The 27,997-nt window shown below is 41.4% G+C and overlaps 1 pseudogene; it reads right to left on the bottom strand.

The window, feature by feature from the left end:
- Positions 1-1,947: 1,947 nt before the first annotated feature.
- Positions 1,948-5,334, bottom strand: LOC108295512 (annotated as a pseudogene).
- Between the last annotated feature and the right edge of the window lie 22,663 nt (positions 5,335-27,997).

Here is a 27,997-nt window from a genome sequence, read left to right on the forward strand (position 1 = left end):
AAAAAAAAAAAAAAAAAAAATAGTAGTCACTGAATTGGTCTCCTTTTTGAACTCCCAAACACTAGCATTGCTAACTCCATGGTTCTACCCAGAGAATGCTTTTTGAAATGTAAATCTGATGATGGCGGCTTCCAACTCCCTCTAAAGATTCAAAGCACATGCATAATCTTCAGACATTTTAGTGACTTCTCATTGCTATATGTCAATGATTCTTGCTTTCACAGTAAAATCACCTGGAAGCTTAAAAAAAAAAAAAAAAAAAAAAAAAAAAAAAAAAAAAAAAAACAACTTATGCCTGGTTCTCACTTCCAGAAATTTAGATTTGATGGTTCTGGAATGGAATCCTTTAACCGGTATTTAAAAATGCTTCCCAGGTGGTTCTGACATGTAGCCAAATTGAAAAGAGCTGCTCTAGACATACAGGCCAGAATCCTGATCACAGGCCTACGCAGTCTTGCTGCTTCTTACTTCTCTTTGCTCGTCACATATCACACCCCCAACCTCTCTTCTGCAGCCATGCCGGTCTTCTTTCGGTTCCTCAAAATCACACCACACTCGTTTCTGCTGCTGACTGGGCTTCTGAGAGTGTTCTTCCTGTGGGGCACATCCCTGCTTCTTCCGTTCTCAGCTATTCACCACCTCCTTAGGGAAGCCTTCCTTGACCTCCCTGACTAGGTCAATTCCCGGTCCTGGACTCATCAAACCCTGCACCTTTCCCTTGTGGCATTTGTCACAGTATAGTTTTATATTTATATGCAACTCTTTGAATAATGTTTGTCTTCCCCACTAGACTATAAACTCCGTGAGGGCAGGGACCATGCTGCCTTTGTTCGCCACTGTTATCTCCTCTCTAATAGTCTACATTGGGAATGGAGGAGACTCTCTCTATGTGTTGAGTGATCAAGTGAGCAGTGGGTGAAGGGGAGGATAATGATTACTGAGGGTGTTACTGAGGGTAGCCCAGCTGGTTGTGGAATTAAAATTCTGCACCAAGATGTTTATTACAAAACCAACAAAAATGTTAAAGGGAAACCCAAGTCTTGAGTGGAATTGACAGTACAAAACTCTAAGGGACATGTGGTTGATGGTGTGTTGTACAATTAAGGGCTCTGGAGAGGGAATGATCTAGAGGAGTGGCCTCTGACCCAACTGGATCTGGGCTTCCATTTATCCCCCATAGTCTCCTACCTGAGATTCAAGGAGTGTGGCCTGAAAGCAGAAAGGAAACTTTGCCCAGTATTTCCATAGGACTTGACAGTGCAAGGCAGCACCCCTATGGGATCACTGAGGCAGGCTGTATGTTTGCTTGGATGACAGAGAGTGGTCCCAACAAAAGGACACCTAGTTTGGTGGTTAGCCTTGGAGCCACACTCCCTACTTTCAAATCAAAGTGACCTTAGGACAAGTTACATATGTTCTCTCTGTTTCTGTTTTCAAATTTTAGCATGGTGATAATAACAGTAACTACCTCACTGTGTGTCTAAAGATTATAAGATTATATGGAGATAATAGTCTCTTTAGCATAGCAAGTAAAAATCTAATGAGTTCTATCTAAAACAAGCACAAAGATCCTTCTTCAACCATTGCTTTTATAGTTCTATTTTTGTTTTGTTTTGGTTAATCAAATGCTGCAGCACTGTTTTAATCAGTATAAAATCAAAAGAACTTTATATCTGTAATAAAAATCCAAATTTGGGGAAGGGCAAACTTTAAAACAGCAGCCAGGTAGAGAAGGTTTGGGGAAAGGAGGGGTGAGTGAATAGGCACATTGGAACTGTGGGGACATGTAATTGACCACTGTCAAACCAGTGTAAGTTTCTTAGTTTCTCATGGAAAACACTTTATACACTCTTTTTCTTCCTTCCTTCCTTAAGTTCATCGTGTTTAGATACATCTATTCCATTTTTTGTCTTGTTTTTGTTGGGATGTTACAACACAGTATTGCATTTACTCTAGTCCCTGTTCCGTGTGGGAAAATAAGATGATTTCAAATACTTTTTTCAGCTCCACAATGAACTGCCAGTCACTCTTCCGCATTTCATCTCTGAACCAGTCTTTGAGTGCATCAGTGGACTGCCGGCTGATCTTACTGACGAGAATGTCTGTAGTTTCAACATGTCTTCCAAAGATTTTGGGCAACTCACCAGGGATAGGTTCTACTTTTACACAGACTTTTTGTCCTTTTCTTGCAGCATCCACTTGTTTATAGTTTATATCAATACTTGTTACTATTCTGATGTCAATGAAATTTTTGCTTGGGACGCACATGGGTTGTCCCCTGTTTCACCTGACCTGCTTCCACTGTCACCCCCACCACTATCAGATCTCGAGAATTAAAAATGTACTGAGGGAGGCTTTTCACCTTGCAGGGAAATACTGCTATGTGCTTAAATCCTTCTTGTTTCTGTTTCTTGTAGTCTTGTCTATATTTTGTAAAGGCATCAAATAAACGATAAATAATTTCTGCACTAAAAACTCTAACTCCTAAACGATCAGTCCCTATCTCATTCAATTCTCACATCAAAGACCAAAATTACTGCATACTGAGGGTCATGTTCCAACATCACGGAAGCCCTCATAACATATTTTTTTATGTGCTGGGTCAATGTTAATTCCTGCATAGGGCACTCTGATGTTTTCAGAAATTCAAGTAGAATTTCCAAAAAACCCAGTGTAGATGACTGGACATAGACTCCTTTTTCTTCTACTTTGATACCATTTAGTGTCTGCTTTAACTCATGGATCAATTCATCTTTAAGAACAAGGATTTCGATTGGGTGCAGTGGCTCATGCCTATAATCCCAGCACTTTGGGAGGCCGAGGCAGATGCATCACCGGAGGTCAGGTGTTCGAGACCACCCTGACCAACATGGAGAAACCCTGTCTCTACTAAAAATACAAAATTAGTCTGGATGCGGTGGCTCACACCTGTAATCCCAGCACTTTGGGAGGCCAAGGTGGGCAGATCACAATGTCAGGAGACTGAAACCATCCTGGCCAACATGGTAAAACCCTGTCTCTACTAAAATACAAAAATTAGCTGGACGTAGTGGCAGGCACTTGTAATCCCAGCTACTCGGGAGGCTGAGGCAGGAGAATTGCTTGAACCCAGGAGGCGGAGGTTGCGGTGAGCACACTTCGCGCCGTTGCACGCCAGCCTGGGTAATAAGAGGGAAACTCCATCTCAAAAAAACAAAAGAACAGGGATTTCAGCTTCTTTATAAGCCATGAGGAGGGCTAAACCAGCCAGTGTTTTCTCCAGGTCTTTTCCTAGAATCTATACCCCCGAACTGCTTTTACTTCTTTATACTCGTTCTTCACTCATAGGAGGAGGTAACAGGAGGCCTTAAATCTGAGTTACAATGGGCCCTTCTACTCCAGAACAATGACTGTATCTCCTTCCTTCAAATGCCCATTGATCAGGATGACATCTATAGTACCCATCCCTGGGAGGGCTTTAACCTCCACCACCTGTGCTCTTAGCTCTTCACAGTGCACAAGTCTCTTGCCCAACATGGTTTGAGTTAATTCAACAAGAAGGTAGATTAGACTTTCCATGCCATCACCAGTATGTGCAGACGTAGGTACCAAAGACACAAAAGAGCAGGGATCTTTATTTTCATAAAACAAAACAACATTCAAACCCTGCTGTGCAAATTCTACAATAATAGCCTTTGCTTGCTTCTCAAATTCATCTTTTGTATTTTTTTTCTGCTTGTTTAAAGTAGCAGGCACATCAGAGTCAGGACTTTTTTTCCAATCATATAACCTATCAATCTTCTTGAGTGCAACAATGAAGGGACATTTTTAAATTTGAGAAGGTTGATAGACTCAGTTGTCTGGGGCTCCAAACCATACATAATATCAACAACTAAAATGGCAATGTCACAAAGAGAACTTCCTCTATTTCTCAGATTACTGAAAGACTCATGCCTAGGAGTATCAATAATTAGCATTCCTGGAATCCATATATTCTATCAAAATTTTTAAACATCTTAGCCTATTCATTAATAGCTTCAAAAGGAATATTGGTGGTCCCAATTTATTGTGTGATACCACCTGCTTCACCATTTTGTACGAGTACGATAGAATTCATCTAGAATTTTTGTCTTCCCTGTATCCACATGCCCAAGTGTGCAGATAATAGGGGCTATTAGCTTTTCGGTATTTACATTTTTACTATGTTCAAGTCTCCATTTTTCAATCCTTTGTTTTGCTTTATCATAAGCTCTTTCTTCTTCTTTATTTTATTTTATTATATTTTATTTACTTTTGTTTTTTTGAGATGGAGTTTTGCTCTTGTTTCCCAGGCTGGAGTACAATGGCAAAATTTTGGCTCACTGCAACCTCTGCCTCATGGGTTCAAGTAATTCTCCTGCCTCAACCTCCCGAGTAGCTGGGATTACAGGCATGTACCACCATGCCTGGCTAATTTTGTATTTTTAGTAGAGAAAGGGTTCCTCTATGTTAGTCAGGCTGGTCTCGAACTCCTGACCTCAGGTGATCCGCCTGCCTCGACCTCCCAAAGTTCTGGGGTTACAGGCGTGAGCCACTGCACCCAGCCAGCCCTTTCTTCTTTAGTCCACTCATTATCAGAGTCATATTCAGAATCTGAGCCCATTTTTTTACTTGGCTTTTCACCTAATGTCTTCCCTGACTCCGTCTCATCTGACCCCTTTTCATTTTGTTCCTCACCTTCACTGCCTTCACTTTCGCCCTCTTATTCCTCTTCTTCTTCACTTTCTTCAACTTCCTTTTCCTCTTCTTCCTCCTCCTCTTCGGGGTTTTCTTTTACTTCTATATGAACTGTGTTTCCTTCTTCTTCTGTCTCCTCATCACTGGCCATAGCTTCCCAATCATCCAATCCAGTGTCCTCAGTATTATGGTTCTATTTCTACTCTAAGAAGTCTGCCATGCTTTCCACTTTTGCTTCTGTGTTGGTAGAGCTGCCGTTGAAGCCTTGGTAATTGCATGCTGTTAACCTGCACAGCACACAGCCTCCACTGTGCAAGCCAAACTTGCTACCCTCCATGAGGAAAAGCTACTGGTTTCTGAATAAGACCAAAGTAAAGCACATTCATGATTCCTAAATTTCATATAAATCATAATTGTACAGATGATTTGCCTTTGAATTACAAGCACCAAATGTGATTGATGTCTGAGAATGGTTGTGAAGCTTCGTTGTAACTGCAAGCCCTGTAATACCTCTGATGACAAGTCTATTAATTCCTGGAGTAAAGATGAAGAGCTCTCACTAGCATTCCTTCCTAGGATGGTCACAGAATCAATGTTACATAGAACATCCTCCTCTGGTTCAACGTTATGAGTGAACATTGTATTCCCATACAGGGATAGGGAGAAGGAAGAAGGAGGCAGGGAGAAGGGGGCATTCCAATTATTTGCATGCCCTAAAATGAAATGCTATGAGCAAAGAGTGAAACCTAAAGAGAACTGGATACACTACACATATTTGGTAAAACAGGGTTAACCGGAAAATCATTTCTATTACAACCACACAAATTCTCTGACATTTCAATTTGGTTAGTGCTCAACGGAAAAGGAGTATGATGGTAAATTTTATGTGTTGACTTGACTGGGCCATGGGGTGCCCAGGAATTTGGTCAAACATTATTCTGCATGTGTCTATGATGGTACTTTGGGATGAGATTAACATTCAAATCAGTTGACTCAGTAGATTGCCCTCCCTAATGTGGATGGGCCTTTTCCAGTCAGTTGAAGACTTGAATACAACAAAAAGGTTGGTGCTACCATGTGTAAGGGGGACTTTCCTTCTGGCTCACTACCTGGAGTTAGAACATAAGGTTTCCACCCCCCACTGCCTTCAAGCTCTAACAGAAACATTGGCTCTTTCTGAGTCGTCAGCCTGCCAGCATTTAGACTAGAACTTACCCCATCAGCTCTTCTGCTTCTCAGGCTTTGGCCTCAGACTGGAATTACACCGTCAGATCTCCTGGATCTCCAGCTTACTCACTGCAGCTCTTGTAATGTGCTAGCTTTCATACTCACGTAAATCAAGTCCTTAAAGTAAGTCTCTTGCCCCCGCCCAACACACAAATTATTTCTGTTTCTCTGGAGAAACCTGACTCATACAAGGAGCTTAGAAGGTTTTTCTGCCTTAGTAAATTAGGAGGTCAAATGTTATTGAACTTTATTTTTTGGTAATGAAGACTCAGAGTATTTTAGACAAATACTAAACATTGTGAGCATGAGTCATTCCCCCTACAATGCTGTTGGAAAAAGAAGGGAAATTAACATGTACTGAGTGCTCACTATATGCCAGTCAGTCATTCACACAAACATCAATTCAATGTTTAAGTCAACACTTAAAGAAATGTTGACTGACCTAACAAATTAATTTTATATACTAGTTCTATTATTTGCCTTTCTTAATAAATATGAAATTTTCTAAATTGAAAGAGTCTTGAATATGGTCCTAGAACAAGCTAAAGCAAGAGCCTTCTTTTGCTAAGGGAAGCCTTGCAAACTTCAAAGGAGAAGGAGTGATTTCTTTCCTTTCGTTAATCAACTGGGTGATCACTTTAAAAATACTATCGTTCCTGACAAAACTGCATCATTGTGATGCAAAATAGATGACTTGACATTTTGCATTCCTGAACCCAAAGGGCTGGGACCATGTCTTACATCACAGTATGATGGGTCACCTCCTGGAAATACAGCGGATCACTATTACAGGTTGAGGCAGGCTCAGGGGCATCTCCATTTCCTCACAGGCTTTTTGTAAATCACAGGAAGCCTTCTAGACTCAGCACTGCCCCAGACATAGAAACTACAAGATCTTACTGCAAGGCATGAAGAAAGGGTCAGGAAGTTAGTTTTTTTTTTGACCTATATCTGAGGAGAGCAACTTGGAGTCCCATGGCCTCCTGGTGAGATCTTTCTGGGCCTTTTCTTTATCTGCCTGATGGAATGAATAGAAAGGTCAGGAAGGGAAAGAATTCTTGCTGAGATCAACAGGTTGGCAGACCTTATCCTTATGTATAAAAATGATCTAAACCCCACAATGTCCCTGCAATTTTTGATAAAGTCATAACCCCAAATAGTAAGTGAGAAAACAATATTTTGTAATGGACAAGAAATGATGCCTGGAATTGCTTTTGATAGTAAAAACTGCAAATACTTTTGCATCAACAGAATACAACTAGAGACCATACCTTTATCACTTGGTTAGTTCACTTAACTTCTCTGGGCTTCAGCTATAAAACTGGGGTGGGGTGAGGAGGGCTGGGAGGTACAAGGTAAAGGGTGGGACTACAGGATTACTGAGACTCCTTTACCTTGGAAAAAAACCAAGGTTTTTTTTTTGGTTTTTTTGTTTTTTGTTTTTTTTAATTATCTATATATATAGTACCATTATCAGCATGATGAGCCTTCTAACATATCAAAAGAAAAATTTGGCAGCCACAAAATTCCTCCTTCATGTGGATGGCAGGAGTTCATGGCTTGTCAGCCTTTGGTTCAGTTTAACAAATATTTGGCCTCATTTACTGTAACACATACCCTGTGCTAGGTTCTGGAAGGACAAAGTGAACTCAAAAACTTCTGGAGTTTTTAGCTTAAGAGAATACATGCTGAGTTGTTTGTGAAAATTAAAAAAAAAAAGCAACACAAAAGCACATGGATGGAAGTTTAAAAATGTGTCTGCAAATTATTTGATACTCCTTCCATTTAGAAGGGTCCAATCTTAGCGACTCAACTGGAACCAATTGAATCTTGTAGTGATGCTATGTGATGTCTGAGGCCGGCTGGAAAAAGCCCTTGTCTGATTCTCTTGGGCCTTTCTGGAGAAAGACTTATACCATGTAGGAAGTCTGATTACTCCAAGATAGCCATGCTGGTGTAGGTTCCCTTATTAGCCTCTGCCAGGCTCACAGCAGACACCTTAAGTGGTGGACCTATGACAGAGCTGGGCCTCAACTGCTGGACCTACAACAGTTGATCCTTATGTGACTGGAGCCCCAGTCAACATCTGACTGAAACTGCATGAGAAAACCCAAGCTGCCCGGGCTGAGCACATCCTGAATTCCCAGAAAACCGTGAACAAAGTAAAATGAGGATTTTAAGCTACTGGTTTAGGGGAGTAATTTATTATGTAGTAGTTATAAGTAGTACAATGTCTTTAGTAATATTCTTTTTTCTTTCTTTTCTTTTCTTTTTTTTTTTTTAGAGACAAGGTTTTACCATGTTGGCCAGGCTGGTCTTGAACTCCGGACCTCAGGTGATCCTCCAGCCTCGGCCTCCCAAAGTGCTGGGATTACAGGTGTGAGCCACTGCGCCCGGCCAGTAATATTCTTAAGTCATCCAGGCCCTGTGCAGTGGCTTACGCCTAATCCCAGCACTTTGAGAGGCTGAGGAGGGTGGATCACTTGAGGTCAGGAGTTGGAGACCAGCCTGGCCAACACAGTGGAACCCCATCTCTACTAAAAATACAAAAATAGCCAGGTGTGGTGGTGGGCACCTGTAATCCCAGCTACTTGGGAGGCTGAGGCAGGACAATCCTTTAAACCTGGGAGATGGAGTTTGTAGTGAGCTTAGATCACGCCACTGCACTCCAGCCTGGGCAACGGAGTGAGACCAGGTAAGTCATCTAGAATCAAAGTTAACATAGAAACGTTTCTTTAATTATTTTTTTTACAATGGTTATAGTTATAGTCTATGGTCAGAAGAGAAAGATAACAATAGTGTAATTGACCTAAGACCCTCAAAACAGGATCATGCAACGTTTAAAGCGACTTATTTTTTTTTTAAGCATAGCCTTGAAAAGTAGCTTAACTCTCTTCAAACTAGAAATATATCCATGGAACATGAGTATTCTGAAAAAACAACATCCAATTTAAGAAAAATAAAGCCAAGATGACCCATTAAATAACAACTACGGTTGTCTTATTTCACATTATCAGTGCTTTTCAGGACGACTGAATTTTTTGTTTTTGTTTGAAAAAAGAAAAGTTATCCTGAGTCTTTATTTACTCTAACCACAGTGAAACACATTCTGGTCTGGTGATCAGAGGAAAAATACAGAAAGATAAGAATAGACTCCCGCCTCCTACCCCTCCAGCCAGATTGTGTGGCACATGTTCTTCCCATTTTAAATTCATAGATTTTTTTCAGTACTATAAGAATTCAAGTGCTCTATTCGGTTAAAGGGTGGAGCATGATCCATTTCCCAAGAATGACAGCTTCATGACTCCAAGGACAGAGAGCTTGTCTGAAGAGGCAGGCTCCAGTCCCTGCAGAAAATGTATTCTAACAGGTGACAATTTAAGGGCCTACCTGGGAGAGTAGCTAAAATTGCCTCTTCATTTGGTTTCTCTGTTTGTTAAGTTGTAATTATAGCCCTGACCAACCTTAAGAGTCACTGTGACCCCCTCAGGGCAGAGTTTGCACAAAGTCCCCTCCCATAATACAGGGGGAGCAACTTAGAGGGCAGGGGGCAGGGAGGGGTCCATTCTCCCTGGTAGAGTTGGTGGGGGCTGTAGTTGCCCCCTCCCTCTCCCAGCCTCTTGATCTTCGATAAAATGATCTTAAACTACAATCAATCAATCAATCAGTAAATAAATAAAAGTCGTCACCATGTAGATTGGGGAGGCTGCAAATTGGTTAAGAAAAACCAGTGTGGGAATTAAAAATACTAAATTAGCTTTGCAAATATGATACTTTTCAAAATCAATTACACTTGCTTTGAAAAAAAAGGTTAAACTTTAACATTTGCATTCACCATGGCCACATGTGCTTGTGCTGTGGCTGCCTTTTGACGTCTTAATGGCAATACTCACTTATAAGTAGGGTAAGTGAATGTGTGTGGGTGGGGGTTGTGGGGTGGGCTTAAGCAAATAAACCTAAAACCCACTCAAGGTCCTTTTGGGTTTGACACTAATGAGTGGAACAGGTGGGGAGATGCTATTTTCATGACTGCACTAACTACAGGTGGTGTGTAAAGTCCATATGAAATAAGACAAATAGACTAGGCACGGTGGCTCACGCCTGTAATCCCAGCATTTTGGGAGGCCGAGGGGGGTGGATCACCTGAGGTCAGCAGTTCAAGACCAGCCTGGCCAACATGGTGCAACCTCGTCTCTACTAAAAATACAAAAATCAGCCCGGTGTGGTGGCAGGCACCTGTAATCCCAGCTACTTGCGAGGTTGAGGCAGAATTGCTTGAACTGGGAGGCAGAGGTTGCAGTGAGCCAAGATCATGTCACTGTACTCCAGCCTGGGCAATAAGACTAATTCTGTCTCAAAAAAAAAAAAAAAAAAAAGACAAATTAGTGATTATCTAGATGACAAACAAATTCACAGTTCAGTTTCTTTAAATGGTGAGTCCCTTCTTTTTTGAAATATGCTTAAAATATCACAGTTTGCCATATACCAAACTTTTAAAGGAATATCTCTTGTTACAAAAATAAGGGCAAGTCTGTATCCAATAACATTGGTTCCCAAGCCTATGAAGAAAAGACATTTTAAAATACACTTGCCTTTTTTTTTTTTTTTAAATTAGTTCAACTGTTAAAATTTTTCCCATTATGTCTCCTTTTCCCCTACGTTTGTAAGGTCTCATTCTTCTCTACTTGGCTCCAAGGCTCCTTCCTCTCTGAGATCTTGGGATCTTCTTTCTGTGAATCCTGGTCTCTCCTCTGCTGGGCTCTCACTCACTTCATTCACTTCTCTATGTAATTCCAAAGCTGTGCTGAAACCACTTGCTTATACCCTGTCTTCCCCATTAGACTGTGAACTCCAAGGACCAAGACCTGTAACTTATCTATTCATCTCTATGTTTCCATGTCCAGCGTCCAGCCCTCTGTGTAAGAGGTACACAAGCAATGCCGTATCAGACCTGTCTGCTGTCACATTGTTAGCTGTGCATTTCTAATATGTAATATGTCTCTTCCCCTTAATCCTTGTGATTTTCCACTGGATTCTTTTGAGTTTTGATTCTGAGGTTCTTCTTTTTCTTCTTCTTCTTTTTTTTTTTTTTTTTGACAAAGTCTTGCTCTGTCTCCCAGGCTGGAGTATAGTGGCTCACTACAACCTCCACCTCCAGGGTTCAAGCAATTCTCATGCCTCAGCTACCCAAGTACCTGGGATCACAGGCAGGCACCACAATGCCTGGTTAATTTTTGTATTTTTAGTGGACATGGGAGTTTTGTCATGTTGGCCAGGCTGGTCTCGAACTCCTGGCCTCAAGAGATTCCCACTCCACCCCTGCCACACCACCTCCGCCTCCCCAAGTGCTGGGATTACAGGCATGAGCCACCATGTCCAGCCTGATTCTGAGGTTCTTAAGAAACAGAGATCATGTCAGCTGATTCAAGCCTTACAGAAATTGGTGTGTTTGTGTGTGTGCGCGCATGTGTACCTGTGTGTGTTTATGTGTGTGTGGGGGGGCGTAGATGAGCATTGTCTCCCTTTCTCTGGCTCTACTTCTCATGTCCACACCCCACCCTCACACTCTATTTTCATCCTTCTCATTTCTCTTTTTGGAGTACATCTGAAGGTGAGAAAACTTCATCGTACTACTATATTTGTACTTGCCAAATATTATGCAGAATCCAGCTGCAATTCTTAAATGATTCTGAAGAAAGTGGCATATATCTAGTGCAAAATACATTTCCTTGTAATCTCTAACTATAAGCATCCTCTTCTCGTTTCTAAGTATGGCATGGTGTAAATAAACTGTCTGAACTTTTTCCAGTGTAAAGAAACAGCCTAGAAATATTCCAAAGTCAGTACAGACCATCCTTTTAAGAACATCTAATGGCATGGGAAATGGTTACCAGAAGGGAAAAAAAAAAAAAAGCCATGATATAAAGCTAAATAGGATTGAATTCCATTTAGGTATGTTCATTTTTTTCTCTTTCTTTCTGTGTGTGCAAGTGTGTATGTAAAGATTGAAAGGCAATACATAAGACTGTAAGCAACTGCTAATTGAAATCATGGGACTTATAATTACTTTCTTCATTATACTTCTTTTCTGCATCTTCTCAATTTATCAAATTATAATGTACTTTTTAAACCAGGAAAAACACACACACACACAATTCTTACACGATATTTACAAGAAAAAAAAAAAAAACCCTAAAAAATTTAAAAGCGAAATAGAGGCATTTAAAAGGAAATCTGTTTTATGTATTGTAGCCTGGGAAAAGGGGAACGCAGAGGGGCTTTAAAAAAAAATTTTTTTTTTAATGAAACATTGTTTCAGATTTGCAAGAGTAGAATCGTGAATTGAGGTTCCATTGGCTTAACCATTTAACCACACTGCCATTATCATTTCGTTTATTTCCCCCTCCCATTTTTTCTTCCAAGTAGTTTTTTTTTTTTTTTTAGGATGCCTGTTACGCCCTAATTCGGCCGGATATATTTTATGTAGCTCGGCTTTTTTTTTTTCTTCTTTCAGGATGCTTTAGAAAGCCTCAAAGCTAACGGGAGACAGCATCTTGATTCTGCAAGTACTTGTCCTTCAACCCAAGCCCCCCAATATCCGATTGAAGTCTTCGTGAGCAAACATCTGACAAAAGAAATGCGATGTGCTATTTACTCAACTTTTCTTGTGTCCCTTGGGTCGGAGAACAGACTCCAGCCTCCAGGAGAAAGCCGGGCCTCGCCGGGCCTTGGCAGCCCAAGCTGCCCCATTGTGATTCAAGATTCGGGGTGTAAACAAATGCAGTGTTTAACAATCACCAGTTTGCTTTTAATGTTTTATAGCCGTGACTGGGGCTCAGGAAGAACACAGTAGTGTCTTCTTCACTGGAGCTGAAGTCCAGGCTTTATGTCGATTTGGGCAGGCGGCACTGGCAGCTGCAAGCCCTCAATGGGCGCTTTCTCGCCGCAGCGCCGGCCGCACCGCCGCGTTGCCGGGAGCCCGGGCCGGAGCCGCTCGGGAGGGAGCGCGGCGGGGGCAGGAGGAAGCGGCGCTGCCCAGCCGGGGCCGGGCCCCCATCTCCCGTCTCGGTGACAGGTGCTGCGGAACAAGGAGAAAAGGGAGCCCTCCCTGCCCGCTCCCAAGCCCGGGCTCCGCGTCTGACACTAACTGTCGTGTTTTTTATTGCCTTTTTGTTTCAGGAATACAGGGCATTGGCAGGCGGAGATGTACCCTGTGGCTTGGGCTTTCTCTGCAAGGCCAGTGGGGATGAAACCAGTAACAAAGACCCTGACTTTGCTTAATGACCAAGGCTCACTTAGATAACGAACCGGCGCTGCTGTTGGCAGAGAGCCTTCCAATGCTCGCTGCAGTGTGGCCTGTGAAAGTGGGAAGGCGGATTGGAAGGAAAGAGCTGCCTAAGTCCTATTTCCTTACAACCAAAGGAGATGATCTTCTCTTGGTTTGGGCTGATCATTATTTGTTACTGTTTATTAAGCGTGATTTACTGAGAACTTTTATGTTCCAGGTATCACATACTTTATATTCACTCGCTACAATCCTGCACAGTTTTGTTGCTGATTTTCTTTTTTTTATAAAAGAGAAAATTGAGTTTCAGAGATGTTAAGTAATTTGTCCAACGCTATTACACAGCTTATAAACGGCATACCCGAAAGCCAATCTTGTTATGGCTATAACTTTTACTCTTTCTATGAGGAACACATACCGTATGCCTTATAAATTTCACATTGAAGGTGCCAGGTGGCTGTGGCTTAGAACAGGTGAGTTAGCCATGGAAAAACAAAGTAAATTAATAATGCACATGTACTGTAATGTCTGCTCTAACTGCACTTTTCACTGCAGAGAACGTCAGGAAAAAATCAGTTAAGGTAAAATCATTAGGCAGAGTTGAAAAAGTCTCCCTTTCCAACATATAAATAAGAAAAAACCCTAGTCTGGGTGTGGTGAGCCTGTACAAAAATGTGTAATGCCATCAAGCCATTGTCATTCTTGTTTTAAATAATTGCTTATTCATTAAAAAAAAATTGTTTTAGGCTAGGTGTGGTGGCTCACGCCTGTAATCCTAGCACTTTGGGAGGCCAAGGTGGGTAGATCACCTGAGGTTTGAGAGCAGCCTGGCCAACATGGCAAAACCTCGTCTCTACTAAAAATACAAAAATTAGCCAGGAGTGGTGGCAGGCACCTGTAATCCCAGTTATTCCGGAGGCTGAGGTAGGAGAATGGCTTGAACCCAGGTCATAGGGGCCAGGATGGATGTTGCAGTGAGCTGAGATCATGCCACTTTAGCCTGGGTGAAAAGGTGAAACAGAACAGCTTGAGATTTAAAAAACAATTGAGGATGCTATAGGGTTCCCATGAACCCTCCAATCAGTTTCACCTATTATTAACATCTGACATTAATAATAAAATATTTTACAATTATTGAAGCAATATTGACCTATAATTATTAGCTAAAGATCATGATTGATTCACATTTCCTTAGTTCTTACACAATTCCTTTTTCCACTCCAGGATTGCATCCAGGATCCACACTGTGTTTAGTTGTCACGTCACTTTAGGCTCTACTTGGCTGTGAGAGTTTTTCAGACTTTTGTTAGTCTTGATTTTGACAGTTTTGAGGACTACTGATGATTAATTTTGAAAGAGGTAAGCAGGTGCTCCTGTATTGAGATTTGTCTGCTGTTTTTCTCATGATTAGATTAGGGGTAATGGATTTTAGAAGACCATAGAGGTAAAATACCACTTTATTGCATCAGATCAAGGGTTTACACTACCAACATGATTTATGACTGTTGATGTTGAACTTGATCACCTGACCGAGTAGTGTTTGTCAGATTTCTCCACTGTAAAGTTACTTTTTTTTTTTTTTTTAACTCCTTCCATTCAGCAGTTTTTCCAGGCAGGTCTTCTCACACAGCTTTTTTTTTTTTCTTTTCTTTTTTTTTTTTTTTTTAACACCTTTATATACTGTATTCTTTGGAATTCACTATGTATATCCCACATCTAAGAAGTAGGGCTCTCATTAGCAATACTCTTGCTCATTTCTCCCACCTCTCAAAACGATCTATTCTTATGTATCTTTATTTGATATTACTTATGGTTTTCAATCTCACCACCTCCACTTCTGTTCTCCAAATTATAACTGACAAATCATAGACCTTCAGAGCTCAGAGAGAATGTATGGTACCTTGTGCTTTTGGGGTTCGATTGCCAAATCCAGAAGAAGCAGAAATACATGTACTGAAAGACATGTATTTATTTGATACTTTATTTATATTAAAATAATAATAATAATAATAATAATAATAAAATAATACTATATTTATTTATTTAATGCTTTATTTAATATTTCCCCAAAGCAAGGACACAGTCATCATGGGGCAAATCAAATTGCTGGATATCCTGACATTTAATTTAGGGTCTAGTTTTATTTTTATTTTGAATTATATAAAAGGTATATAATTGTTTTAGTATCAAAGTTCTAAGGACCCCTCATATTTTGTAGAGAAATTGGAGAGGGAAAGTGAGTTGTCCCAGGCCACAGATCTGTATTCCAAGGATACATAGTCTGCTTGCTTCAAAGAGGAACAGGCACAGATTTCCCTACAAAACACAGAAGGTAGCTGATTCTTTGATGATGAGGAGGAGGAAGACAAAGATGATGAGTAGGGGTAGAAGTTTAACATGGAGATAGTATCATTTCTTCAGTGTTTTATACACATGCATTTGTTTATATTTCTACATCATTTATAGGAGAGAGGAAAAACAAAGAAACATAAAACGATCTCTTAGGTAAGCACAACTGTTATCTTCCTAAACATTTCAAATTGTAATCACTTCTGTCTATGGGCTAATGAGGGCATTTTTCTTCACACTCTTCTATTTTGCTTGAATGTTTTAAAGTACACTTTTGTAAATTTAAACATTTTGTCACTTAACTAAAAGCTATGTTAGAAATATAACCAAAAATTGTCTGGTGGTCAATTTATTTTAGTGGAAAGAAAACTGAACAAAGTTAGCAGTGTGCCATTGACCTTGAATTGATATTTAACTAACAATCTGAGTGCCAACCCCAGACAACTTAGGTATATCTTGCCTGTAGGTCACATCTAGCTCAATTTTTCTGTGAGTGGGAAAATTCAGAAAGTGGAGTTCGGTTTTTTGTTTTTCCCCAGAAGAATCTGCTCCCAAATCAACATATTGTAAAGGAGCTGGTAGGAAGGATGGATTAGGCTAAATTCACCCCAGGGAAAAACATAAAAGATATTTCTCAATGGAAAATACACTGACGCTTTTTTAAAAGGAAGTTTTAAACAGATATGTTTATTTCATTAATTTAATCCAATATGTAGCAGAGGACAACAAATAGCTGTTTTCTGGTGGTGAGTGGGCTGGGCAAAGGACTCACATTCACAAACCTATAATTGGCACACACTGCAGTTATAAGGAGAGGAGAGGAAAAGGCAATGATGTAGCCTAATGTGTCCAAGCTTCTCAAGAGTGAGAATCCCTTTAGAAAGTCAAAACTGGGCCGGGTGCGGTGGCTCACACTTGTAATCCCAGCACTTTGGGAGGCCGAGGTGGGTGGATCACCTGAGGTCAGGAGTTCGAGACCAGCCTGACCAATGTGGTGAAACTCCAACTCTACTAAAAATACAAAACATTAGCCAGGCATGGTGGTATGCACCTTTAGTCCCAGCTACTCAGGAGGCTGAGGCAGGGGAATCCCTTGAACCCAGGAAGCGGAGGTTGCAGTGAGCTAAGATGGTGCCACTGTACTCCAGCCTGGGCAATAGAGTGAGACTCCATCTCAAAAAAAAAAAAAGAGAAAGTCAAAATTATGTTATGGGTCTTTTACTGTCCATTTAATGACTAAATAAGAATTATAAATTTTGAATTAGGGATGGTATTAATCACATAATCACACTACAGCCTTCTGAACGCATTTGAAAAGCCAGAGGCATGTATGTGTGAAGACATTCATCTGATAAGTCTGTATAGAGTGCTTGCTGCATAGAGCCTTGCAGTAAGCCCTGGGACCACAGGGGCCCCTCACCAGAAAGGCATGTGCTGCTACTTTTGCGGCTCATGCTCCCATGCCCAGCCCTGTGTTCCTGGCCTAGGTCTTCTCTTCTAAGAGAGGAGTTGTTCTACCTGGACTCCCACTTCCACCTCAGGTCTTCAGAGAATGTGAGAAGGAAATGCAGAGAGAACACCACGTGGACTGATGGTTTTGACCCGGCTGGAGTTCCGGTGTTCTTCCAAAGTCCAAGAGACTCTTGGTAACATTGGTTATTGCCTTCTCTGTTGCCCCGCTCCCTCAATTATTTGGAAGGTGTGCCAACCCTGAGAGTAGAGGGTGGCAAGAGGGGCAGTAACAGTAGGGAGTGTCATCCATCTCAGAGCCTTGAATGTGTCCCCACCCCACAGCACAGAGCCTGCTCAAGGGAGAGAAGGGTGTGGGCTTTGGATTCAGTCTTACTCCAGAGGTTCTTCACGGGTTACACCGTCCCCTTCTGGTTTCTTGGATATGACACATGGTTTCTTGGTCCTCACTAAAGGCCTTGGTTCTTGGTGGATCTGTCCTCCACCCCCACCCCTAGGTTCCCTCAAAGCCAATTCTGATTGTCTAACAGGAAGTCCTGGGGAAGAGTCAACACGTCCTTTCCCACTTGCCAACCTGGTTTGCTTGCTCCCAGCCTGGAAGATGGGACCTGGATTTATTAAAAATCTTCTGGGTTTCCTTCCTTTCATTCTCCCTGATCCAACACCAGCAAAAACAACCCAAAATGCAAACCTCTCCCACTCTTGATTGATACCAAAACCCTAACGTTGGAGATCCTTTGGTTTAGGCTTTGACCTTGGGTGAAACTTGCAACTGCTCTTAAAAACAAAAGTCACTGGTTAAGCCTTATCAGTAAGTTACCACTGAATGAGCTTATCAGATCCTGTCATGGTGGCAGATTTCAATAGTGGGAGGATGGAAAGAGAAACAAGAACCTTCCTCTTCCTACTTCCACCAACAGTCAGAAAAAAGGAAAACTAAAGTTTAGACAAATTAAGATTAAACTTAGGGCTCTTGCCTTTTCGCCTCCCTGATTTCATGGTATAGTCATTGTAAGTTCTCTTCTAGAGCAGATCCAGGCAGATTAGTGACAGAGTGTAATTTAGATCACTCTGGAGGTAACCAAAGTGTAAAAAGACACCTGAGAGATGCTGAAGATGAGGCTGGATGGGAAGAGAATCAGTGCCAATGAGGCAGTGAGTTGTGAGCCTATCCGTGGAAGTTAACACACAACTCACTAGGTTCCCTGACACTATTTTATGTGATTTATATCCAAGAGATAAGGTTGTTAAAATTCCACATTTAACTGGTAAGAAAATCAAGGCCCAGAATGATTTGATAACTTGCCCAAACTATTCAGTAAGTGGCAGGGCCAAGCAGCGAACCCAGGACATGTGGTTCCAAAATCTCAAACAACAGTCTATGCTACAAACCAGAGGTGAAGCAAAACACAGGGTGGTTTTAGTTCAGCCTTAAGCTGTGTGGCCTTAGGGCAGGTCAGTTGACCTCTTTGGCCTTACTCAGTTCCTTCAACTATAAAAGGAGAAAGTTGGAGTAGATGACTCTGCTCTGACATTTGAAGAATCTATATGGAATACATCTGGCTATGAGGCTTGACAGTCTGTGCAACTATTAGAGCGAGGCTGAGGGTAGAGTTCTTTCCTCCCCACACCCACACCCCTGCCTCCAAGGTTTTATGCCTTCCTTTCCTTATCCTCACTGTCAGTTACTGTGGTTGTGATCGTAACAGAACTGATATGAGAAGGTGCTTCTGGTAGGAGTCTAAAGACTCCTGCGGGAGGGAAGGAGCACTGGAGTCAGAAAGAACTCTTCAAGCAAGATTTTGAAACTTGCTTGAAATTAAATAGCAGCATGACCCTGGCCAATTTAATTATCTTCTCCGAGCTTCAGCTTCCACATCTGCAGAGATTAGAATAACCACTCAAAGGCATTTTGTAGATATTTGGTAAGATAATGTGTGTGAAGGATCCAGGCCAGTGCCTGGCTCACAGTAGGTGCTCAGTAAGTTTTAGTTCCAGTTTCATCATCCATCATTCTCCCTTCCTAACCGGTGACATGCAGAGTCCGGAGTCCTGATGTCAGTAGGGATGTCACAGGTGCTCTTTCCATTGTCCTGCTTTCAAAACAACTCTTGATAGAGGTGAAAAGGACTTACAACCTTTTTGTAGACACCTCTTGAGGTTTTTGCAGAACTCATAACAATTCTCTCTCCTTTAAGAATGGCCCTGATACATACAGGCTTTCAGATGCAAATAGCAAAAAATGCACCTTAAGTAGGGTTAAATAATAAAGGAAATTTGCCAAAAAGCCAGCAGGAAGTAAGCTTCAGGTGAGGCTTACTCCAGCAGCTCAGTGGTAGGACTAAAGACATCGTTTATCTTTATCTCTCTCTGTTCTTCCCTCCAGGCTGTTGGATTAATGCTTAACTCCTCTCAAGGTCACCAACTGGCTGCCAGCAGCTCCTGGAAGCAAGTGTGTGCTTTAAAACTGACAACCAGCGAGGCAGAAAGAGCATCATTGCCACCATTTTCAGCAAAAGCTCAGAAAGTCACTTTGATTGAAGAGGTTTAGGTCATATATCCATCTTTGAATCAATCACTACATCCAAGGAGATGCTGACTGGCCTAGACAAGGTCATATGCTTCATCTTTGAGGGGAAGGAGATGGTACTTATTTTTGGATTCCCAAACAGAAACCAGGTATTCTTAAGAAGGGGGAAGGTAATAAACACATGTCTGATGGATACCTGAAGAACTTTTTGAACATGGTTCTGAGCTCACTGGAGCTAAGCCACATGAATGGTCTTGCTCCGAAGGCTGGGCCTCAAAATCTTGCTGCTGTTTGCAGAGCTGTTCCACCTTATATCTGTACCTAAGGATTTGTGTCTAAAGGCCTCCTTTTAGTCTGTAGGTGTTTTGATTTTCCATCACTACCTAACAAACCACCTCAATCTTAGTGGCTTAAAACGACCACCATTTTATTATTTCACAGAATTTCACGTTGACTGGGTGCAGCTGGTCAGTATCACTGCTACTCCACATGTTGGCTGGGAGTTCAGTCACCGGGGGGCTTGACTGGCCTGGAATGCCCACACTTGGCTGAAGACATCTGCTATGGCTGGCTGTATACGTCAACCTGGCTAGACTGTATTACCCAGTTATTCATTCAGACACTAATTGGGATGTTGCTGTGAGGATATTTTGTAGGTGTGGTTGATATCTGTTGTCAGCTGATTTTATGTAAAGGGGGTTACTTTTGATAATGGGAATGAGCTTTATACACTCCGTTGAAAATTCTTAAGGGCAAAAGTCAAGATTTTCCTGGAAATGAAATCTGCCTCAAGGCTGCCGAGTTAACTTCTGACTGAGTTTCTAGGCTGCCTGAGGGCTCTACACTTCCAGTCTTCAGATTTGCGGGTCTCCACAATGCCATGAGTCAGTTTTTTGAAATTAGCTCTATCTGTCCATCTGTCTTTCTCCTACTGGTTCTATTTCTCTGAAGAATCCTGGCTGAGACAATATCTGATCAGGAATGACTCAGCTGGGGCAAGGTGAGCAAAGAGGGTAGGATTAGTGAAAGAAAACAGTGGAAGAGGTTAATAGAAGTCAGTCATCAAAAATCAGCTAGATATTTCCTGTGTGTGTGTGTGTGTGTGTGTGTGTGTGTGTGTGTGTGTGTGAGAAAACGTTTTACAAAATTCAAATTTTATTTTTGTGAAACCTCTGATGCAGAGATAGTAAGAATAAGGTAGGCAAGAGGTTCATGATTACATGACTATCACAAATCAATTAGATAGTAGCTGGTCATGGTGGCTCATGCCTGTAATCCTAACACTTTGGGAGGCTGAGTTGGGCAGATTGCTTGAGCCCAGGAGTTCAAGACCAGCCTGGCCAATATGGCAAAACCCTGTCTCTAAATAAATAACATTTAAAAAATTAATTAGATATGGAATCAATACAAAATATTTCTTGAACACAACGTAGGAGTCCATGACTATGGTTGGTATGTTGGGGGTTGGTGAAGGAAGTTCCCACAGGTGGCCTGCTCCATGTACCCAAGGGCCTCAGCTGTACTCGCGGAGATAAAGCAGACACATGGAAGTGAAGCAGAAGGGCCTGCCCTTTTCCTTCCTGTTCTGTTCCTACTCATTCTTCCCAATCAGCTCAACTCTACCTCTTCTCTTACCCTAACTCCATCCTGCCACTAGGCAGAGTTACATTTACCCTTCTCTGCATTCCCCCAGCTCTTTGTAGCTGCCTTCACTATATACTTACTCTTTGTTATGTGCTGTAGGCTGTGGACAGAATTCTAAAATGATCTCCAGTGATTCCCTAAATCTTCTCCCAATGAGTGTGAACAGGGCCGGTGAGGTATTGCTCCCATGATTATGTTATATTATATGACAAAGGGATTTTACAGATGTAATTAATATGCCAAATCTCACCTTAAATTAGTGAGATTACCCTTGGTGAGACTGACATAATCAGGTCAGCTTTTAAAAGAGATAAGGCTCTTCAAAAGAGGTTTGAAGTCTGAGAGGGATCCAATGCAAGAACAGTAAGCCATTGCTTGCGTGGAGATGGAGGGGGCCATGTGGCAAGGAAGGCAGGCAGCATCTAGGATCGGAGAGCAGCCTCTGGCTGACAGCCAGCAAGGAGCTTCAGTTCCACAGCCTCAGGGATCTGAGTTCTGTCACAAGCACAGGAGCTTGGAATGGGATCCCAGCTCCAGATGAGAATGCAGCCTGCCTGACACACCTCGATTTCAGTCCTGTGAGAACCTGAAGGAGAGCCCATTTGTGTGGTGCACAGACTTTCTCATCCACAGAGCTGTGAGCTAAAAACAAGTGTGGGTTTAAACTGCCAAATTTTTGGTAATTTGCATCACAGCAGTAGAAACAAATACAGTCATGTGTTGCTTAAGGAGGATCTATTCTGAGAAATGTATCATTAGGTGATTTTGTCCTGTGAACATCATAGAGTGTACTAATGTAAACCTAAATAGTAGAGCATACTACACACCTAGGCTATATGGTATAGCCCGTTGCTCCTAGGCTACAAACCCGTACAGCATGTTACTGTAGGCAACTAACAGTCCATATTTATGTATCCAAATATTAAAAAGGTACAGTAAAAACATGGCACGAAAGATTTTAAAAATAGGCTGGGCATAGTGACTCATACCTATAATCCCAGTACTTTGGGAGGCTGAGGCAGGTGGATCACTTGAAGCCAGGAGTTTGAGACCAGGCAGGCCAACATGGTGAAACCCTGTCTCTACTAAAAATACAAAAATCAGCTAGGCGTGGTGGCGGGCACCTGTAGTTCCAGCTACTCGGGAGACTGAGGCAGGAGAATCACTTGAACCTGGGAGGTGGAGGTTGCAGTGAGCCAAGATAGCGCCACTGCACTCCCAGTTTGGGAACACAGCAAGAGTCTGTCTCAAAAAACAAAAAGCAAAAACAGTACACCCTGTGTAGGATACTTAACCGTGAATGGAGATTGCAGGACTGGAAGGTGCTCTGGGGGAATGAGTGAGTGGTGGTGAGTGGATGTGAAGGCTGAGGACATTACTGTACACTCCTGTAGGCTTTATAAACACCTAGACTACATTAAGTTTATAAAAAAAATTATTTCTTCAAAAATAAATTAATTTTAGCTTACTATAACACTTTTATGTTATGAATTTAATTTTTTTAACACTTTGACTTGAGTCATATTATGCATTGTACTGCAATGTTACAGTAGGTATGATATTGCTAGGCAATAGAAATTTTCAGCTCCATTATAATCTTATAATGCCTATGTCCTATATGCAGTCTATCATTGACCAAAGTGTTATTTTGCGGAGCATTACTGGACATTGTGTATTGGCTTCTCCACTCAGTTATGATCTAGAAGCAGGATCCATGTCTATTTTATCTATATAAGCCTCTCTGAGCAAAGTGCCTGGCTTAGAGCAATGCTCTAATAAATGTTTGTTGAATAAATTAATAAATGAATAAGTCCTGCATTTGCAGTACTCTGTAGGCAATTGAGACAAGGTTCAAATGTCCTCAATTTATTTCAGAACATTTCCAAAAGTGTTCTTTCAGTGGCCAGCACCATGCCAATGTCAAGTCAGTCCAAGATAACGTCTCTGGTGTTCTTGGTCTCCTCTTCCTTATCATAATATATAGGTATTAGGATTTCAAATGTTACTGACGCAGACATCATTAATCACAGTTATCATGGTATTAGAGATAAGAGCTGATGGAAAAATGAAAATAAGAGATAAGGAAAATTTCAAAGCTTACTGCTATGGTCTGAATGTTTGCAAGTCCCCCCTCCTACCACCTCCCAATTCTTTTTTTTTTTTTTTTTTATTGCAATCCCACAATGAACATCATACACCTGCCAATTCTTATGTTGAAGTCTTTATCCCCCAAGGTGATGATATTAGGAGGTGGAGCTTTTGGGAGGTGATTAGGTAATGAACGTGGATCCCTAATGAATAGGATTAATGCCCTTATTAAAGAGGCTGGACTGGGTGTGGTGGCTCAGAGCCGTAATCCCAGCACTTCGGGAGGTTGAGGTGGGAGGATCACTAAAGGCCAGGAGTTCAAGACCAGCCTGTGCAACATAGCAAGACCCTCCAACCCCATCTCTACAAAAAAATATTTTTGTAATTAGCTGTGTGTGGTGGTGCGAGCCTATAGTTCCAGCTACTTGGGAGGCTGAAGCAGGAGGATCACTTCAGCCCAGGTGTTCAAGTGAGCTATGATTGCACCATTGTACTCCAGTCTAGGTGACAGAGTGAGACCCTGACTCTTAAAAAAATAAATAAGAGGCCCAAAAGTTACCCCTTGCCCTTCCACCATGTGAGGACATGGTGAGAAGGCATTCTGTATGCACACAGGAAACACTGGCCTTAACCAGACACCAAATCTGCTGCCTTTATCTTGAACACCCCATCTGCAGAACTTTGAAAAATAAGTTTTCCTTGTTTTTAAGCCACCCAATCTATGGTATGTTGGTATAGTAGCCTGAATGAACTAAGACACTTATTTGGAAGAATAACTTTATTATGCCTCCCTTATAGAACTTCTAATTGATGCTACTCATGATTACAACTTTGAGCAATTCAGTTAATCCTCTTGAGGGTCAGTTTCTTCACTAGTAATGTAAAGGGGAGGAGACATTGTGTCATCCCAGCCCTAATATTCTGTGTAATCTATGCGTTCTTTTGGCCCATGGAAGAAAATAATGCAGTTGATTTGGTCAATGTGTGGATTAATTTGGGTCTCTTCATTTCCCTTTTTTTTCCTCCATCTATCCCTCCCTCTTTCTTTTTTTTTCCTTCCTTCCTTCTTTCTTTCTCTATTTCTTTTTTTCTTTTCTTCTTTCTTCTTTTTCTTTCACAGTATCTCACTCTGTCACCCAGGCTGGAGTGCAATCGTGCAGTCTTGGCTCACTACAACCTCTGCCTCTCAGGTTCAAGAGATTCTCCTGCCTCAGCCTTTCAAGTAGCTGGGATTATAGGTATGTACCCACATGCCTGGCTAATTTTGTATTTTTTTAAGTAAAGACAGGGTTTCACCATGTTGGTCAGGCTGGTCTCGAACTCCTGAACTCAAGTGATCCATCTGCCTCAGCCTCCCAGAGTGCTGGAATTATAGGCCTGAGCCACCATGCCTGGTCTCAGGGTCTCTTCATTTCTTGTCTGAAAGTCACAATGTTGCCCTCTAAATGTACAAATAGTGAGGAGGAACAGAACTTATTGACTCACTATCTGAAGATTTATATACCATATTGTGACTTGCAAGCTTAAGAAATGAAGAGACCCCAAATAATCTCACGTTGACAAAACTGACTGCATTATTTTCTCCCCACAGACCAAAAGAAGCATCTCAGAATCCTCAAGAAACAAGAAAACATGTTCATATTTTCAAAAATCTTTTTCTACTATCTTAAATTGATATTTAAAAACAGGGTAAGGAGCTTTTGTACTCTAAAAAAGTTTCAGCATTGTAATACATCTGGAAGAGTCCCAGCTAAAAAGCCTTGACATTTGACTATCTGGGCAGCAATAGAGCATGCCCTCAAAATGAAATGAGGATGACATGATGCTTAAACTATGCTTCAAAACCCACCCCCACAACAAAATGAAGTAGGGAGTAGAGGACCTTGGATGATGTCAGAACAAGTATCTCAAGGGCATATGAAGACGTTAAAAGTGAGCACTAGCCAGTAGCTTCCAGTTGGCTACCTTGTTTTAACTCTAGAAAGTGAAGGCCATTGCCAACTAGTTTTGGTCCCCTCCAATATTCAGAAGAAGATGAAGATCCAGTGGTGACCCAAGCAGACAGAATCCCTGCCCTGTGGAGCTTAAAATTTTGAGAATACTAAATAGGATTCACTTTAGCCAGATAGTTCATTTCTATTTTCATGTATATATATATACTTTTTTTTTTTTTGAGATGGAGTTTCGCTCTTGTTGCCCAGGCTGGAGTGCAATGGCATGATCTTGGCTCACTGCAACCTCTGCCTCCCGGGTTCAAGCGATTCTCCTGCCTCAGCCTCCTGAGTAGTTGGGATTACAGGCACCTACCACCACACCTAGCTAATTTTTGTATTTTTAGTAGAGATGGGGTTTTGCCATGTTGACCAGGCTGGTCTCGAACTCCTGACCTCAGGCGATCCACCCGCCTCGACCTCCCAAAGTGCTGGGATTACAGGTGTGAGCCACTGCACCCGGCAACTGTTCACTCTATTATAAGCACTGAAGAGAGAGGAGGATTTTCATAAAGTTAATGAACTTTTAGTTTCACAGCTGCTTACTTTCCCAGGCCCCTTCCAAGGTCCTGTGTGTCCTTCTCAGGGATTTAAAGTGTAGCTGGAGGCATGGAGAGCCAGCCCAGCCAGAGGGTCAATCTCTACATTCTGGGTTTGTGGATAAGACTGGTAGCCTGAATGCACTCTCTTAATTTTTGCTGACCTCCAGTGACACCCTGTACCATGTGGAGCCTCCCCAGGTATCTAAAATCCAACTCTGGCACCAAAGAGGAGGTTTGGAATGAGATGCTTCACCACTCTCTGCTCAGGGTTCTCCAGAAAAAGGCTTCATCACCAGCATCTCGATCCCTGCTCTTTCCACCCAGGACACCAAATGGGATGCTGTATCAGTTGCTGAAGCAAGGACCAAGGGGTCAGCTGGAGCCCTGCCCAGCAAGATCAAAAGGTCTGGAGTCTCTGAGGCCTTTTCTCAGGGCATCGAGCACCTCTGGAGAAAGAGAGGTTGCAGCTGTGGCATGACCAATAGTTCTCAAGCTGAAAGAATCTTTTAGAAACCATCAACAACAAAAAACATATTTCTATCTGCTATACCAGAAGAAAAACAAAATTATCTTTGTATTCTCTTCACACAAGATAGTATTATAAGGTTTTGGATATTTGAGGAATGGTTAAAGACGATAAAGTCAAAAAAGTAGGGAAAAGAAGTGTTACATAGGTGGGTCAAACAGTGAAGTTATAATAGTAACAATAATTCTTAATACTAATGGTAATGATGCAATTTTTCTGGATGCTTTTTAAAGTTTGTAATTTGTTATGGTTTCATCTCTTATTCTAAGTAGATACATACTCTTGGGCTTAATTTCATATTCTTTTGCATAGAGAGTGCTCTGTATTTTATAAGCTTTGCAATAACCTGAGCTTGATATAACCAAGTCTACCCTTGACTGAGCTCCTTTTCTTGAAGAGTGGGACAGGAATCACTAAAATTACAAGAAACCAATTCCTACACCTTTTCTTTACGTCATTAAATCTTTACCCTCTCCTACTTGATCTTGAATCTATTATAAAATCTTAGAAAATTCAAATGCCGATAAGGAGTGTTCAAAATATCTAAACCCATAAGACTTGCCTGACCCGATCTCATTGAAAAAGCAAGGCACTAACTCTGTCTTCCTAATTTGGAAGAAGACAGATTTGCCTGGATCCGTTTTTGGAAGAGAATTACTTTAGAAATGCCGATCTCTCCAAAAAATAGAAGAGCATATCATTTTGTTTGTGTATTTCTTTTGAAATTAGTTAATACAGGGACAACCACTTTTGAATGTCTTTGTACCACACACCAACCCATATTTTCCATCGATTCAGGAGGGAATAGCAAGGTGGAGAGCCAGCTATTGGGGCAAAGAAATGACTGTTCATTTTGTTGCAACAGCAAAAAAACTTTGATTTATCAGTGCGTTTGGCATACTCTTTTTCGACAGGGCGGGGAGGAGGTAATGGGCGGGTGGAAGTAAAGACTTGTAAATTTTATAAATGTGAGTCCTCTAAAGTAGGCCAATTGGTCAGCTGCAAACTTGGCAGCGTCATGAAGCATGTGTGCTGGGCAGCTTCGGAACACGATGTTCTGTTTCACTTCTGAGAGCAGGGGAACATGGAATAAGGGCTCAACCCAGGACAGAGAGAGAGAGACCGAGCTCAGCAGGGACATGCGAAAGGGCCCAAAGACAAAGGAAACACTGAAGAATAAAAGCTCGAAATCATTAGACTGCTGACCACAACACTGAAAAAAGAGAGAGAAAGAATGTGAAAGTGTCTAAGAGAGGTGCTGTGATTCTGATGCTTGCTGAGGCTAAAAGTTCTGGAAAATTCAGAGCAGTTGTGTGATTGATGATTAAAAGAAATAACTCAGTGTTTTATGTAAGAGTAGTGATGAAATTTCGTAAAAGTTCTTGGAAATAATGCTGAATCTTATTGAGTCTATAAACCTTGAACCATAAAAAAAAAGTGTGGCATAAATAAAAAAATTGTTTGAAACACAGACTCCTGCAGCTCCAAATTTAAAAAGAATTTGCTATGGCTTTTTTTTTTTAACCTAAATTTACATTTCATATTGTTTTAATAAATATTCAGCTATCAAATAATAATATATAATATGTAAAAATAACAAAGTATTTGTCATAATCGAGTAGCCACCCTTCTCAGATATTTTTAAATGAT

The sequence above is a fragment of the Cebus imitator genome, unplaced genomic scaffold, assembly GCF_001604975.1.
Source record: "Cebus imitator isolate Cc_AM_T3 unplaced genomic scaffold, Cebus_imitator-1.0 Scaffold645, whole genome shotgun sequence".
NCBI classification, from domain to species: domain Eukaryota; kingdom Metazoa; phylum Chordata; class Mammalia; order Primates; family Cebidae; genus Cebus; species Cebus imitator.